The 17,434-nt window shown below is 51.9% G+C and overlaps 1 protein-coding gene and 2 long non-coding RNA genes across 5 annotated transcripts in view; 1 reads left to right on the top strand and 2 right to left on the bottom strand.

The window, feature by feature from the left end:
- The window catches only part of RIPOR3 (RIPOR family member 3), a 76,204-nt gene that overhangs the window by 44,020 nt on the left and 14,750 nt on the right, over positions 1–17,434 (bottom strand). The window lies entirely within an intron of this gene.
- LOC123580029 lies at positions 5,979–8,041 on the top strand. The gene is made up of 3 exons (XR_006703087.1): positions 5,979–6,093; positions 7,567–7,650; positions 7,908–8,041. It is a non-coding gene; the product is annotated as an uncharacterized LOC123580029 (long non-coding RNA).
- LOC123580027 lies at positions 11,016–13,766 on the bottom strand. Its single transcript, XR_006703086.1, has 3 exons — positions 13,370–13,766; positions 11,860–11,915; positions 11,016–11,237 (listed from the first exon to the last, which is right to left on the bottom strand). It is a non-coding gene; the product is annotated as an uncharacterized LOC123580027 (long non-coding RNA).

Raw genomic sequence — 17,434 nt, 5'->3', positions numbered from 1 at the left:
AAAAATTAATCACAAGTGGGGCTTGTCCTAGAAAAGGCAGGGGGTAGGTTGGGGGTGGGGTGGGGGAGGACTTTCAAAGCCTTGACACTCACCATCCCTCCTATTTCCACCCATTCCCACCCAGCCTGGAGGGCAGGCGGGACGAGTTGTCATCCCCCACCCTGTTTACAACTGCAGTGCTGCGGCTCAGAGGGGGCAAAGGGTTTTGCCAAACTCACACAGCCGGGGCGGGGTGGGCAGGGGGGAAATCCTGGCATTCAAACACATTTTGAGCACTTAAGTGGTGACAGGTGAGGAGCTAGGCTGCACAGGGACCACACGGGAGGACCCTGGGTGGGTGAGGGGCTGTAACTGAGGAGCCCGGTGAGTATGAACATTTCAAGCCCCCCCACTGCGGTTGTTCACACGCCTTCTATACCCCACGGTTGCCTGTAACCCCAGTCCCTGCGTCTGGCTGAGATGCATGGCCCAGCGGTGCAGAGTCAGCCTCCTGGATGCCTGAGCTCCCCTGCCAGCAGGTCCCGGGACTCCTGTGCAGGCACGTGGGCTGGTGGACGGGGACCGTTTGCTGATGGAGGCTGTTAACAGCACCGGAAATGGTCAAGGGTTCAACGAGAGATGAGCCATCTGGTCATCCCAAGGTAAACAGTTTACAAGAGACAAAGCAAGCCAGCCTGCCGTTTTGGTTTTTCTTTCGACAGTGCCATGTGCACTTTCCTTTTCCCCCTGGTACCAACTGTAGAGACAGACTGTCCCAGGCCCCCTGACCCCAGCTCAGTGCCACCCTGGGACAGAGAGGCAGGAAAAGTCAGATGTTTTCACAACTTTTCTTGCCCCGTTCTCAGGACTGAGTGACTTTATGCCAGGTGGTTAACCCACAGCGTAAGGAGAGTGGATTTCCTCCCAAAGGAACAGGCTTATTTTCTAGAACCCAAAGCCTTCAGTTTCAAGCATCTTCAGCCTTAAATCCATTTCCTGTTGGAAAAAGACCCCTACTGGTCTCCCCAGGTATTGCAGCCCTGCTCTACGAGCCACTAAAAATGCCCACAGAAAAGGAAGAGAGGGGCTCCGTTCCCTATGTTCACAGAGAAGCCAGTGGATTCTCAGGCATACAGGATATGTATGTGGCTTAACAGCCTGAAATAAACAGTTTGTGCTGGAATTGTAATCCTGGAGTTTCCAAAAGTGTTGCAAAACCCTCCAGGCAGATTCTGGAGTTTGTGTACTACAAGCTGTTTATCAATTAATTCCTTCTTTGCCAAACATTCCTACTTGGCCTACTGGGAGATGAGTTTGGTGGGAACGCATCTCCAGTTTTGTAATGAAAATCACCAGGGAGAGAGGGCTCATGTTACAGAAGATGTAGCTGGAACAGGTGCTTCCCATAAGGACAAGGATAGTCCTAAGTTTTGAGCTCGTGTAATAAAGAAGGGTGATATCTGGGGACCAGGAGTTGGGGACCCTGCAATAACCCAGGAGATACACATCCACAGATCCACAGGGAGGGTGATGATTATAAGTCTTGAGGTCCAAAAAAAACAAGTTCAAGTTCAGACTTTGCCTCTTTCTGGCTCTGCAACTTAGACAAGTCACTTAACCTCTGAACCTTGGTTTCCTCATCTATAAAATCATCGACATTACCTTACATTACTCCTTTTAAGTTTTCTCTTTATTAAAAGGAAAAACCAAACTATAACTTATAGCTTTTTTTAAAGTTTATTTATTTATTTATTTATTTATTTATTTTTTTTGAGAGGGGATGGGCAGGGGCAGAGAGAGAGAGAGAGAGAGAGAGAGAGAGAGAGAGAGAATCCCAAGCAGGCTCTGTGCTGTCAGTTCAGGGCTCAAACTCATGAACTGCAAGGTCATGCCCTGAGCCTAAATCAATAGTCAGAGGCCTAATTGACTGAGCCACCCAGGTGCCCTGATTTATAGCTTTGTCTACTGCTTTGTGCCACAAGGTTAGAGACCTGAGGAAGTGTATTAGTTTTCTGTGGCTGCTGTAAAGCAGGTAGCTTAAAACAACAGGTCTCTTCTGGTATGGTCTCTTCTGGAAGCTAGAAGTCCAAAATCAAGGTGTCGGCAGGGCCCTGTCCCCTCTAAAGTCTCTAGGAAATGGTCCTTCCTTGCCTCTCCCAGCTGTTGCTGGTGGTCGTCTGTCCTTGGGCCTTCTTGGCTTCTAGCCACACCTCTCCAGTCTCTGCCACTTGGGCCTGCCTCCTCCCAGGGGTCTCTGCCTTCACAAGGCATTTCCCTCTTGTTCTAAGCACACAGTCACTGGACTGGGGCCCACCCTAGTGACCTCATCTTAACTTGATTACAGCTGCAAAGACCCTATTTCCAAAGAAAGTTACATGCATCGGTACAAGGGGATAAGACTTCAGCAGATCTTTTGGGGTGGGGGGGGGAGGGGACACACTTCAACCATAACGGGTAGAAAACACTTTGTTTAATGCAGCAGGCTAAGGGGATTCTAGATGTGTCAAGGTGGGCCCCGAGCATTGGTGGATGGGAAAAAAAAACACTAGTTCAGTATGAGAAAACACAGAAATGTGCTTGTTGGTGACTGACAGCTGGAGAAGGGGAGGGCTTTGGGGGATGGGAGGGAATGAGACATGAAATTCTCCAGGCAATGAAATTTTGGGATGGGGATTCTGAAATTTACTTCCAAGTGTGCTCCCCCTGGCTTCCCATTACCCCGAATTCTGTAGACTTTCTCTCCTCCTGATGGCAGGCACCCCTTTTTCCTTCTGAGGACTTAGTTGCTTGTTTATTTATTTATGGGAGGGGAGAGCGCAAGTGGGGGAGGGGCAGAGAGAGGGGGACAGAGGATCTGAAGCGGGCTCTGCACTGACAGGCTGACGACAGCGAGCCTGATGTGGGGCTCGAACTCATGAACCACGAGATCATGACCTGAGCTGAAGTCAGAGGCTCCACGGACTGAGCCATCCAGGCCCCGTGAGGACTTAGTTTTTGCCCATTTACTGTATTCCAGGCCTGTGCGCACCCCCCAGTGACCTTCTGGGAGACCCCCTCGGCTCAAATTCACCAGATTCTTTTCACGGGCTCACAGCAGCTGTCTCTAGAGTCCGCTCTCCCAGCAGGCTTGTGTCAGCAATAGTTTAGGAAAAACGAAAGAATTGGAGTAGTGTCCAACATCGGATAAAGGGGGGAAAGACAGCAATTTTGGAAGAGTGGAGGATTTTTAAAAATTAACATGTCAGCACAAAGGTACCTAGAAGAAATGTTAAGACCCTCAAGAATCCTTGGGGGCAGTGAGGGAGAGGGTTGGGGGCAGGGTCCTGGGTTTCTCACTGGGGTCTCGGGCCTTGGTTTAAATATAAAAGGGGGTACCCCACAGGAAGTCTAGAAGATGTGGGCCTCTGGGGGCTGACGCTTGAGGGATCCGAATGCCTGGCGCCCGCTGACACAGGGCAGTGGTGACTGTTACCTGACACGTTGTCCCCTGGAGCGCGTGGCCCCTCGCTTTTGGCCAGCGCCTCACAGCCTCGGCCAAACCGCCTCCCCCGCGGGGAGGCTGGGCCCCTGCCAAGCTGGGCCCTTCCTGCACACATGCTGTTTTGATTCTGCGCCCCTCTGGCTTTATTGGTTTTTTCCTGCTAAATGAGGTGAGGTTTGCCCAGCCCAGTGGCAATTCCTGTAAAAGCTGGAGTTTCGATGACCCAATGTGGCGAGTTTACAAGGAAGTACTCCCTGTAGGCTGGGCTGCCTGGAAATGATGCTTCGTCCCTTCCAGGGACAGCGAAGATGTCTGAGGGTTCTAATGGGAGGCAGGGGTACTATGGGCGCCAAGAGCCCCGGGCTGGGGGTCAGAAATCTGGACGTCAGCTCTTGCTGGGCTAGGTAGGCGTTCTCCTGTCTCTGGTGGGTAAAATGGGGATAAAGCACAGACCCCACAGCATCGCTGTTGGGCTCCATCCAACAGGATTACAGATGTAGAATCAGTCTGAGAGCCATGAAGCACTAACAAATGAAAAGATGTATCAGTATAACTGTAGCTATTGTGATCATCATTATTAGAACCTAAGATCTTCTGCGGCAGGCAGAATATTAAGATGGCCTGCGGTGACCTCTGACCTTGCATAATCCTTTCTCGTTTGAGTGTGGATGGACCCTGTAAATATAATGGGCTCTTGTGTTACCTTCTATGGCGAAAGGGAGGCTATCCTGGGTGGGCCTGACCTTATCAGGTGAGCCCTTAAACAGGACTGGCTCTTCTAGCCGAAAGATGTTTAAAGTAGGGGTGGGATTCGGTGTGAGGGAGAGTCTGCATCGCTGGCTTTGAAGACCGGGGGCCGTGGGGCAAGGAATCCTGAGGGCCTCTAGAAGCTGAAGGTGGTCCCAGCTGGCAACGAATAAGGAAGCGGGGACCTCAGTCCTGTAGCTACATGGGGCCAAATAACGCCCACAAGAGTGATCTTGAAGCAGATTCGTCCCCAGACCCCTCCAGACAAGAACCCAGCCTGACTGGTATCTTGAATCCAGCTTCGCGATGCCCTCCGCAGAGACCTGAGCCCCACCAACTTCTGCCCTCCGGAACCGGGAGCTCCTAAACGGGGATTGTGTTAAACTGCTGGGTTTGTGGCAGCCCGTTCCACGGCGGTAGGAGACCAACAAACTCTGCCGAGGGAAGCCTTAAAATGGAAGGCTCGCCGTGTGCCTAGTGGTTGGAGACGAGGCTCAAATCCTGACCATACCGTTCACCGGCTGTGTGATTTTGGCCACACTATCTCCCTCGCCTCCCAGAACCTCTGTTTCCTCGTCTGTAAAACGGGGATGGAAATTACATGTGCATGAAGCTTCGGAGCAGGGTACGTCATAAGGGCACGTAGGAAATGCTCAAGAAACACGAGCACTGAACGTGTGAATGATTAGAAATGAGCTGAGAGCTAACGACAGCGCACCTGTGGTCTCCAGAGCCCTGTCCCCTACACCAAGGACATGGGAATGAGCCCTGACCCAGTGTCCTGGGAGTTACAGGATTCCCCTGGGGAATCAGGACCCTGAAAGCCACAACTTTGGAGACAGTAGGTGGTACCGCGTGACATCCTCGGGGGGCACAGAGAGCCCTGGTGCAGTTCCCTCCTCGAGACCCCCTCTGCGCTGGCTGTTCCGAGGAGGAAATCTGCCACTCAGCTCCTGTCTCATTCTGGGTAAAGGAAGCCTGGGGCCAAGCCTCCTTCCTTGAAAAGAGGCTGATCCGGGACCCAGGGAGACAGGAAGGTCCAGTCTCCCAGTTCTGTTGCTGGCAACGTGCCCTCACCAACCCTGCAGTCCCCAACCCTGGCCACCCACCCTCACGCCCAGACTCAATCAGTGCACCTGCCTCTCTGTTCCCTTGGACCCGGTTGGGCAGCACCAGCAGTGGACGCTGTAAGTTTCTAAGTGAACGCCACTTGGCTTCTTCCCCAGCAAATCGAATCCGCAGTGAGATGTCATTCCGCCCCCCACGAGGATGGCCATAACCTAAGCAACGGACGACAGGCGCCAGCGAGGACGTGGAGAGGTCGGCCCCTTGGACACCGCTGGCGGGGACGTAAGACGTGCGGCCACTTTGGAAGACAGCTTGGCTGTCCCTCAAGTGGTTAAGCACCGAGTTACAAAACCGAGCTGAGCAATTCCACTCCTCGACGTGCACCGGAGTGAAACGAAAACATATGTCCACGCGAGGCCTGCACGCGAATGTTCAAAGCAGCTTTACTCTTGATGGCTCAGCAGCCAAAACTACCCAAATGTTCCTCAGCCGACGAGTGGATAACAAAACGTGGTATATCCATACAACAGGCTAATTAATGTCCAGCCGTACAAAGAAATGAGGCAGCCATATATGTCGCCCTGTGGATGAATCTTGAAAACATTACGCTGAATGAAAGAAGCCAGACACAGAAGGCCACATAATATATGATTCCATTTCTATGGAATGTCCAGAACAGGCAAAAATCCATAGAGACGGAACATAGATTAGTGGTTGCCAGAGGCTGGGAGCAGAGAAGGATGGGAGGGGGTGGTGGCTGCTAATGGGGATGGGGTTTTTTTGTGGGGGCAGCGCACTTTGAAAGTGTGAACTTCATGGTACGTGAGTTCTAGTTCGATTTTTAAAAATGGGCTTAAAAAAGTCTCGACAGGTCATTGCTGGCCGCGCGGCCTTGGGCAGGTGACTTGGCCTGTGCCCCCAAGTTCCCCATCTGTAGAATGGGGCCATAACAACAGCACTCCGTCGCGGGTCTGCTGAGATTGCATAAGACAACGCAAGAAAGCAGTGCTCCGTAAAGACACGTTTTAGCATTCGTGTTAGGATTAGTCACTGGCCTAGCATAAATTTGGGGCGGTTTCCGGAGAGTCTGCCTCCTCAAGCAACTCTGCTCCCTTATCCGCATATGCTGCCTGGCTGGTTTTCTTCATCTTTCCACCCCCTCGACCTTGGACCTTGGTGCTCCTGCTGTTTCCTGCAATGCCCTGCTGGCCCTTCGTGGGCGGGTCCGAGCGCTGGCCCTCGCCTCGAAGCAGGCCCCCAGCAGCACCTTTTCTGAGCCCCCTTCCCCGATCCACCCTAGCCACGGGAAGCTCCATCCTCTTCCAGAGGCCCTCAGAGAGAGTCCCTTCGGCAGACTGAATCCCACTCAAAAGATTTCATTTCCCGAGCCAGGCTCCAAGCAGCTCGAGGAGAAGGGTTACGTCTTGCTTAGTGTGTCCCAGATTTCATGCATTTACCGCCATTACGATTTCCCCACACAGCAGTACCACCTGTGGTACTTAATTATTTATTCCTACTCATTTATTTATTTCAAGCGTATTTAGTTTGAGAGAGAGAGAGAGAGCGAGAGCGAGCAGGGGAGGGGCGGTCGGGGGGGTGGGGGTGGACAAGGGATCCCAAACAGGCTCTGTGCTGACAGCAGGTAGCCCGATGCGGGGCTCGAACCCATGAACTACAAGATCATGACCTGAGCCGACCTGAGGCGAAGTCAGACGCTTAACCGACTGGGCCCCCCAGGTGCCCCTGAATACTTTTTAAAAAACCAACTCGCTTTTCAAAAACAAAGGCTGTTTTGGAAGGACAATTGAATCACAACTGTAAAAGAAGAGCCTGCATCATTCGCCATCAACAAAAACGTAAACAGGAAGTGGGAAATATTCACACCGAACCCAGGGCCATGTTCAAGTGCAGGTAGGCACGTTACCTGCTAAGCCTGTTCTTTCAAAGTGGGGAGATTAGTAGGTCTTAGGGAGGCACGAAGGACGTACAAACAACAAAAAGACTTTCTCTTTGGCCTAATCGGGACTGAAAGATAATTGAAAGGGGACTCACATGATCTGTGAGTCACTGTTACGTGATACGTGCCCCTCCTGAATCATCTTCCCTCCTCTCCTGCAGCTTGGGACTTAAATATCACCTCCCAGTGAGGCCTCTCCCAGCCCCTCATCTAAGTGGGACCAGCCCTGCCCTCCCATTTCCCATCACTCCTTTATTTTTCTCTTTAGCACTGAACACCAGCAGATAGCCTACTCACTGTATTTTCCTTGCCTTCTGTCTGTCACCCCACCTAGAGTGCACACTCTTAATGGACCAGCACTACCAGGAAAGGACCTGGAACCTAGGAGGCATTCAGTAAACACCCACTGAACGAATCGGTTAGTGCATGGATGAATGAATGAATGAACCTTGTACCTCCAGAAGCTTTGTACTGTCTTATACTAAGTTTGTACCAAATCTTAACCCTTGGGAGGTAGCCCGATAAAGCATTGTTGAGCATGCAACTGAGTGAATGAATCACTCCGTCAATCAATGAATTTTTGTCTGGGTTGTAAAGCTCCCAGCTTTTGAGATAACCCAGGCTTCTTCACGTGTATGTGTTTTCAAAGTCCCTGATTCTAAATTCCTCCCACAGACTGTCTCCAAGGACCGAAAGAACGGAGCCTTTGCCAAGAAAAGAGGCTGAATTCTCAGGCCCTCCACTTTAGATCAAATAGCACTGCTTTACCAGGGAAAGAAAGTTAGGGACCCCAAGGAGCTGTGGGAGCTCAGGAGGAGTGGGGAGAGCATTCTCCAGAGACAAACTCCTTCTTGCCCCCCTGCCCAGCCACCCTGGCACACTGCTGCCTGGGAGAAACCAGCCAGACATGCAGGCACGCTGCAGTTACTAAGTGATGCTAAGTACATCAAGATGGGCATCCTGACGCCAGCCACTCTGAGCGGATCTGGAATGAATCGGGGGGTTGTTACGATCGCCAACTTAAGCCTCTTCTCACAGGAAAAATATTTATTTCACTGAGCTCTGCTTTTTGGAAAGCTGCGCCTGTAACAGTCTGCATCGATCGAGCAGAGTTTTGGCTACTGCTGGCTTTGTCTCTCCTCCTGTGTTGGGCTGTGTGCGTGCGTGCGTGCGCGCGTGTGTCCAATTTAATACACGCTTTTTCTCCCCCCTGGTTTGGGGCAAAAATACACACCAATGTGAGGAGAAAAGTAAGCACTCCCATCCCTCCCCGGGGCCGATCAGCCTTTACTGCGCACTTTTTTCCAGTGCTTTTCTACTCTTGGAGCCGAGGGCCGGGGTTTGAATCCCAACTCCGCCCCTTGCTGGCCGCGTGACCCAGAGAGTCATGTTACCACTTGGAACCTCTGTTTCCTCATCTGTCAGATGAAGGAATAGGCCCGCCCCTTTGGGTGGGAGGAGGAGATGAGAGGAAATGTATACAGAGCTTAGCAGAGTTTCCAGCACATAGTAAGCGCTCCATAAATGGTACCTATTTCACGGGAGGAAGATATATAATTTTTGTACGTCATTACACATCCCACTAGACCCCAACTGCACGGAGGAATATTACTTTTTAGCTGTTGCTCACTTGACATTTCATTCTTTAATTTGCATTTCAAAACACTTCCCCCGCTATTTTCCTAACGCTAGTTTTATCAGCTACAGGGCTGAATGTTTACTATATGCCAAGCACGCGCTAAGGGCTCTGCAGGCAATATTTTAATCACACTTCTGGTTTGTACCCAGACTTGAGCAGATATCTGCACACCCGTGTTCACAGCAACGTTAGTCACAATGGCCGAAAGGTGGAAGCGACCCAAGTGTCCATCACCGGATGAATAGATAAATAAAATGCAGCCTAGCCACACAACGGAATACTGTTCCGCCTTAAAAAGGAGGGGAATTCTACAGGGAAGGCTACAACGTGAACGGACCTTGGGGACATTGTGCAAAATGAAGTAAGCCGGTCATAAAAGAGCGATTATTGTATGATTCCTCCTAGATGACGTCCTGAGAGCAAAGTCACGGAGACAGAAAGTAGGGTGGGCCTGGGGAAGGGGGATTGAGGAGTTAGCATTTAATGGGGACAGAGTTTCAGCTGAGGAAGATGAAAAAGTTCTGGAGCGGATGGTGGTGATTGTTGTTCAGCAACGTGAATGTTCCTAACGCCACAGAGCTGCACACCTAAAAATGGGTATGTGAAACATTAAAAAAAAAATTATAAGGGCGCCTGGGTGGCTCCGTCGGTCGAGCGTCCGACTTCGGCTCAGGTCATGATCTCGCGGTCCGTGAGTTCGAGCCCCGCGTCGGGCTCTGTGCTGACAGCTCGGAGCCTGGAGCCTGTTTCGGATTCTGTGTCTCCCTCTGCCCCTCCACCACTTGCACTCTCTCTGTCTCTCTCTCTCAAAAATTAATAAACTTTTTTAAAAAATTATAAAAATGGGTAATGTGGTACATTTTATGTTATGTGTATTTCACCACCACAACAAAGAATCTTAATCTTCCTAGCATTTTGCAAGGTAGATTTTTTAAAACATTTCTTTTTAACCTTTATTTATTTTTGAGACAGAGAGAGACAGAGCATGAACGGGGGAGGGGCAGAGAGAGAGGGAAACACAGAACCCGAAGCAGGCTCCAGGCTCCGAGCTGTCAGCACAGAGCCCGACGCGGGGCTCGAACCCACGGACCGCGAGATCATGACCTGAGCCAAAGTCGGACGCTCGACCGATGGAGCCACCCAGGCGCCCCAAGGTTGATGTTTTTATTACCCACTGCCACCCTCATTCTTTACAAGATAATGAAACTGAGGCTCAGAGAGGTTGAACACTTTTCCCAGAGTCCCACAGCTTCTGAGAAGTAGAGACAGGCCTAGATCCCAGGTCTTACTCTTCAAGCCTGCGATGCCACAAGCACTCTGTGGACACAGGAGTCTGAGGGAAAACCAACCCAACTCAAGGGGGCAGGCGGAATTAGCAGTGCCAGACTGGCCCTCAAAGTTCAGAGTTCAGTTCTAAATTTATCCTCTGACCTTCTTGTGAGTTCTAAATTTGGCCAAACAAGTTCTTCCAGCCTAATCGATGATGTAAGTGCAGGTGCGGAAGATCAAACCTCCTTCCTGGTATGAAAGTAATAAAATAATGCAGATTTGTTTGGAAAAGCCACCCCCCCCCCACCTGTCAGCAGCCATTTGGGTGACCCTGGACCCACTGGCAGTGCAGACACGTAGCAGAGCCCAAGTCTGCGTTTCTCCTCCTAAATGAACAAGAAACAGAGCCTCAGGAAATAGCTAGACAAGAAAATTCTAACCAGAACCAAACTTAAAATTTTCCTGAAGTTATTAATTAAGAACAAAACAAGACTCTTCGGATAGTCTCCGGTCAAGGGGGGGCATTGCCGGGGCTGAGCCCCCACTTCTCCAGGAGGTATTGGGATGGCTTCTCAGACATCTTGCCTCTACTGAAGTGGAACAGACATGTGACCCTTGTGGTCCGGCCACCGATATCTGAACACGCCTCGGACACTCGACACTTGAGCTGAAAGGTCATGGATATTGGGGGTCGGGGTAACCATTCTGGGGGGCATATGCACACAGATGTATATAGAAAAGGGGTTGGTGCTGGGGCACTCTGGATCCCAGTGTAAGTATTGAGTGGCTGGATCAAACTTTATCTGAAACCCACCCTACCACTGACTTTTCCATTACACAAGCCGACAAAATCTTTCTTCAAATTAATCTTGTTAGGTTGTCTGGGGTTTTTCCTTTTTTTTTTTTTTTTCTTTTATGATCAAAAGGAACATCTCTATAACTTTCCCATGTGTCCCATTTTTACCTGAAATTGTTAGAGTAGACGTATGACACGGAACCACACCAAAGCAGGCGGAAACCCTTTGGCAGAGTTTAGGATTCCAAGCAGTGTCCCTGCATGTCCCAAGTAACAAGTTCCCCTCTTCTGGTCTGAAGCACTTGGAGGAGGGAGAAGAAGGTTAGGACTTTGTTGCAGGGACATGCTGTCCCCGAACTTCTCAGCCTCCGAACTGCTGTTATCAGAATCTCTCCGAAGGTCCTGGACAAAGGGTGAAGCCAGGAACTCCTGAGGCTAAGGGCAGTTCCGGGGCCTGAGAGAGAAGGGCCAGGCTGGGGCTGGGGCAGAAATACGTCTTCCGTTTCCCTTGGGCCCCCACAGCACAGCTGTTGTCCGCAGTGAGGTTAGCCAACAACAGGGACAAGTAACATCCACTGGACAGGCAGTGCCTCGGGCGCAAGGCACTACTGGGGATAAACTGACGAGGCAAAAGGGCTTAGCAGTGAGTGGTGGCCCCGGAATCTGGGCCTGGGTCTCATGGCTCCAAGTGGGGCACCTTTTCCAACTCACTGCAGTGAAGCTTGGCGACCGCGGGCTTTCGCTGCGGCCACATCTGCCCTCGCACTTCCCTTCCAGCTGGTTTTGCCATCAGCAGCCCCTCCAGAGCCTCTCTCAGGGGCTCCAGGGAGCTGACTGCTGATGAGGAAAAGGATTGGCCGCAAACCTGACTCTCCTTCCAGCCTCTGCCAGACCCACCGGAGGCGTGGGTGCGTCCAGCCTACCTGGAAGTCTCTGCTTTTGTCGTCAGACAGGGCTGTCTTGATGAGGACCAGACCCCCTGAAGAAGGGAAAGGCCAGAGAAATTAAAAGTAGCTCTCCAAGAGGAAATAAGCAATAATAATTGGCCACATCTGTGAAACTGGGTGCTTCTCAAGGGCCAGACGCTGGACCTGGGTCTAAGCCCAGGGAGCGGACGTCACAGGTGCCGCCGTAATCGCGGTGGTCCTACACCTGCGGGAACCCTTGGAGGCCTCCGGGCCCAGCCCCTTGGGTGGTTCTCCGTCCAGGGGGTCCACCCAGGACCCTCCTCTCAGATGCCCCACCGCCTCCACCACCCGCTTCCTAGCACTTCCCGCAGGCTCCCGGAGGAGTCAGCTGCACGGGAATCCGGGATGGATTTGAGTCCTGGCCCCGCAGCTCACCGGCTGTGTGGCTTGGGGGAAATCCGTTCTTGCTGAGCCTCAGTTTTCTCACCTGGACCTTGGTGGGGGGGGGCTTGTTGTAGACCAGAAGTTTCCACCTGTCTGCGGGCCGGGGGCTCAACCGAGGGAGCCATGACAGGCATCGATTTATGCCACTCAGCCTCCAGCGTGACATTGTCCCAAGTGCACACCCTGTCCTCTCTGGGAATGATCCGAGGGCAGGAAGCCCACATGCTTCTCGGTTCCCACCCAGCACCTTGCACGAAGCTGCCGCCGGGAGCGACGCGCTTGGTGGTTCTCAAATGACTCCCACTCTCCGTTCTGTCCCTTTTCACGGCTGGTGGAGTGCAGCTCTGTCAGAACCAGGGTCAGGCGGACCCGACCTCAAGCCCTTACTCAACTGTGGCCACGGAAGCTCTGGTCCCTCTCTCCAAGCGTCCGGTTCAGCGTCTGTTCCTGGGGAATAACCCCCTCTGCTTCCTAAGGTCGCCTTGTGCATTTCTTTTCTCTTTTTTTTTTTAATTTTTTTTTAACGTTTATTTATTTTTGAGACAGAGAGAGACAGAGCATGAACGGGGGAGGGTCAGAGAGAGAGGGAGACACAGAATCTGAAACAGGCTCCAGGCTCTGAGCCATCAGCACAGAGCCCGACGCGGGGCTGGAACTCACAGACCATGAGATCATGACCTGAGCCAAAGTTGGACGCTCAACCGACTGAGCCACCCAGGCGCCCCCGCCTTGTGCATTTCAATTAAGACAGCATACGAAGCTCTTGGCTTCTGCTAAAATTGCTAATTGAGTTCGTGCATCACATATCTCGCAACAGGCTCTTTGGGGTCAGGACACCCGTTACCTTCCTGCAAAGAATCGGCCGGTTTGGGGCCCCTATTTTCTTCCTCTGATTGGGCGCGGCCGAGCGGGGAAGAAAACTGGCTATGTCAAGACTTTCTCTCTGCTTCCTCTGGCTTCCCTAGACTGGCTGCCAGCCACTCGTCCTCCCCTCCAAGACCGCCCCGCCCCCACCCCCAGAAAGGAAGACATCTTCAGCATCACCCCCAGTTGAGAACGTGAGCCTAGTGGAGCACGTTACCCGGTTTTATGGCATGGAAGGCAGGGCATCCCAAAGCCCAGCGAGACGTCTGCGACGGACACGCGGTTTGACCCATGGGTTCCCCGGGACTCGCCCTGCCTGGCTGCTCCCTGTGCTGTGCTCGTCTCCAGACAGCGCTCGGCAAGAGAGGTCAGCGGCTAAGCTCTCTGGCTTTCCTCTGACCTCGAGTCTCTTTGTTTGCCTTGTGCAGCAGCGGTCGAGAGTGGAAATCTCCACTCAGGGATGGGCCTCCTCTCTGTGCTAGAATCGGGAGAACGCCACAGGAAAGGAGGCTGCCCAAGGGTCGGGAGGTCCGGTCACTGAGTTCCTACATGACACTGGCCAACCCTCAGCGCTTCCGTTTCCTTATCTCCATCGGCCGAGAACAGAAATTGCAGATAGGTCTCGGCTCACGTTAGAGAAATTGAACGGTGGGAGGCGCTCCATAAACACCCCCTCAACACCCACTGGTGGAGGAGACAGGTTGCTTCTGGTGGAGCCTCGGGGTGGATTGATTCTGAGGCTGTGTTTGGGCTCACTGAGTGCTGGTCGATTAGCAACGTCTTCCAAGACCCGAAGGACAGAAAGGAGGGTGTATTTGGTGCCACGTAGTCAGCACCCCAAGCTAGGGGCTCTGGAAGATTCCTCAAAGCCCGAAATGGTTCAGAGTCTTAAGATCTCATTGGATCACGCAAAACTTCAGGAGAGCTCTCCGCTGATGTGGCCTTTCTCCTAACAGCACCACACTTCTCAGTGCCCATCGCCGAGGCCCGTCCAGATCGCCACTTCCTTAGAGCCACGATGATGGATTCCACCAAGGAAATTTCCACTGAGCCGGGTCACTGAAAATCAGCCCCACGACCCCCTACTCCCACCCACCCCGATGGATCCAGCAATAGCTGATGCTAAACCTAATTCTAGATGTTTAAGTTACATGAGCTAACGCATTCTCTTTTTTGCTTCCGCAGTATGAATCGGGGCTTTGTCATTCGTAACTCAAAGGGTCCTAATGCACAGATTCTTTCTTTTTCCCAAAATGAGGACCAAAAAAGGGTTTGGCTAGTAGGAGAGTGAGGACGTCTGGGGCTTTGCTTTTGTTTTCGTTTGAGCCACCCAAACAGGAGGCCTAGAATGCCGAGAAAGGACACCAGCTTCTTCGAATGCAGAAGACTGGGAGACACCTGCTGAGGGGTCTTTGTGATAAGATAGCCGCAGCTTTGGACAAGTAGAGTCGAAAAGGGGCGAGTTGTCTGGAATATCTTTTTATTCGCCTCAAAATGTAGTTTTCGTGAATGCTTTTTCCTTAGTTTCTTAGGGCACGGAATCCAGCTTGGTTGAATTTTGTTTAAACACATTGGCATAAATCATAAATACCCTTGGGAAAGAACATTAACCAGCAACCAGCAACATTAACATCCCTCCACCCCCACCCGTCTCCTCCAGTTAAATCGACTGGAACCTCTCCACCTTGTCCCCAAAGGAAACTTCCCTGCCTGTCCTAGAACATTTCAGAATTGGGCTCCTGCTGTAAGTTTTAACATATCCTCACCACAGCTCAGCCTCCTGGCCGGGCCCCTCCACAGTGAGAGGAAGGCAGGGACCTTGGCATGGGAACTAACAGCTCTGGGCATTTCCGGAGTCTGGCTCTTGAAGTTTTTTCCCGGGGCAAATTCTTCCCTTCCCTTCCCGCCTCCCCATTCAGGAACCTCAGCGGTGGGAACATAGCAAAGGCTTTGGTACCGAACAGATCCGGGGACAAAACCTAGTCTGTCACATTCTTGCTGTGTCATCACGGACCAGTTGCTTAACCTCTCTGAGCCTCAACTTTCTGCAAAACGGGGATGATAATACCACCCGCTATGGAGGGCTGTTTCGGAGAATTCGACATTCTAACGCTTTCACGGCCTGACATAGTCAATGTCAACGGGAGCACTTGTATTAGTAGTCGTGGCATTCTCACCATTTTTGTTCCTCTGTGTGGATGCACATCTTCCTGTGGGTTCCGCTGGGTTCAAATCCCAGCTCTGCCGTATGAGAGCTCTGTGACCAGGAACAAGATTGGCTTAGGGCAGAAATGAAGAAGGATGGAGGGGAGACAGAGACACAGAGAGACGGAGACTGATGGCAAGCAACTTCTGCAGCATTCGGCCACCCCGGTTTGAGACTCTCCATTTTCCGCCTGGTCACCCTTGGAGATCTATCTGCCCCATTCTTTCAAAAGCGAGGGATTGATCTTTGTTCCCCAGGAGGCATCTGAGGTCCCGGAGTCTACAGACAGGGACTGAGATGTGACAGAGGCTCTGACCACCGTCTCCATGGTACTTTGTTACACGGCACCCGAACAGACTAAGACAATTGTCACTCACTGCTCTGAATGTTTCTCCTTCGGCACATTTGCCACAAGTCTGACGACTTAAGCGTGTGATAGTTTCTATAACAGGTAACAGTTTGAGAAATGGGACTGTGCTTTCCTCTTGGCCTCTTTGGGTAAACAGTCCTTCCCCTTGGTCCTCAGCTATCCATCTGCCTGGGGAAGATGTGCATCCATACAGAGGACAAAAAGCAGGATCGTGGCGATATTCAGTTCCTTACAAATCAAAACACATTTTGCCACAAGACAGTAGACTTAAAGGCCACCACAGTGAGGAAACATTTATCGAATGTCCTTTAGGTACCAACTAGCATAGCAAAGGCACAGCACTTTCCCAGACTGTCAAGAGAATAGAGGTCTCCCTTTACCTACGCCCCCAGGCTTGCTCCCTACGCAGAAGGAGCACACGCGTGGATGAAGGACTTCATCTCAGCTTCATTCTCAGCTTCAGCCCAGCGAGTGCAGAGGCACGTAGGACGGTGGTGGCACAGGGTATGGACACAGGGGCTATTGGGGCTCAAATCCCAGCTCCGCCGTCCAAGAGCTCTGTGACCGGGAACAAATGATTTCACTTCTCCGTGCCTCAGTCTCCTCATCTATAAAACGGGACACGTCGCTTCTCGGCCTTTTGGCTAAGATCAAGTGTATGAAACAGGACACAGGCTACTTCCTCACAGTGTTGCTAGGCATATCTAATGAGTTACTGCTTAGTATAGACTCTGATATATAATGATTCTAAGTATCAGCTACTTCTTTATTATTTATTTACTTATTATATTTCTTTGTTTAATGTAAGTAGAGCCAGCTCCAAAGGCAGAGCTTTGCACTGATCCTCTGGGGGCTGGAGGAGGAAGTCGCAGGGAGGCCACTGCCCACCAGTTTAATTTGGGAGGTCATGAAAATGCTGCAAGTTGCAAGGAGGGAAGCCTTCCCCAGTGTTGCACTTTCGCTGGCTACACGAGTCCTCCCGTGGCCGGGATGGGACTCTGGATGTTCCTTTTCATGGGGGAGACGCTTTGTTAGGGTCGTGAGCAGCCCCGCAGGGTCCAGATGCGGTGGAGGCGAGGGCTCTGAGCCAGGGAAGGGACAAGTCAGCCAGGCAGGGCTCGGGGCCTAGACCGTGCGTTCTTCCAGCCGCCAGCTTCAGCCTCAAGGGCCAGAAGGGCCAGTAGTGATCCCCGGCAACAGACGTGGCTGGAGACCTTGCCTCCCCACCTCCGCCTAGGAGCCTCGGGGACTCTCCTGGGACTCCAGACCCCGTGCCACCTTAGGGGGGCTGAGGATGGAGAAGGAAATCTGAGAGCGAGCATGACCTAAAGACCTAAAGTAGTGGATCAGATTCAATTGACCAGATTAGACGAAGTCTAGCGTTCTTCCTCGTTGCCCCGGGACTGGCGTTTGTGAGAAATCTCAGCTCAGTTACAGGATACAAAGAAAGGACACTTTTTTCTGCAGAGGCACGTGATAGCGTGGCCTAAGATGCAGCCTCAACGTCAGTCCCCCAGGATGCCGCTCCTGGGGGCAGAACCGCACCTGTCGGAACGGTGGGAGGCGTTCCATAAACACCCTCTCGATCAGTGAGGGTGCCATTCAATCCTGACTCTGATCGGCGACCAACAGGTGGCCCGTGTCTGGGAGTTGGGGAGGAGGAACTCTTTTCTCGGCTTCCTTGGGGGAAAGGGGGTAGCGGGGGT

The sequence above is a fragment of the Leopardus geoffroyi genome, chromosome A3 (assembly GCF_018350155.1).
Source record: "Leopardus geoffroyi isolate Oge1 chromosome A3, O.geoffroyi_Oge1_pat1.0, whole genome shotgun sequence".
Classification (NCBI taxonomy): Eukaryota; Metazoa; Chordata; class Mammalia; order Carnivora; family Felidae; genus Leopardus; species Leopardus geoffroyi.
The sequence above is the reverse complement of the archived record's forward strand: the minus strand, read 5'-3'. Positions and strand labels throughout refer to the sequence as shown.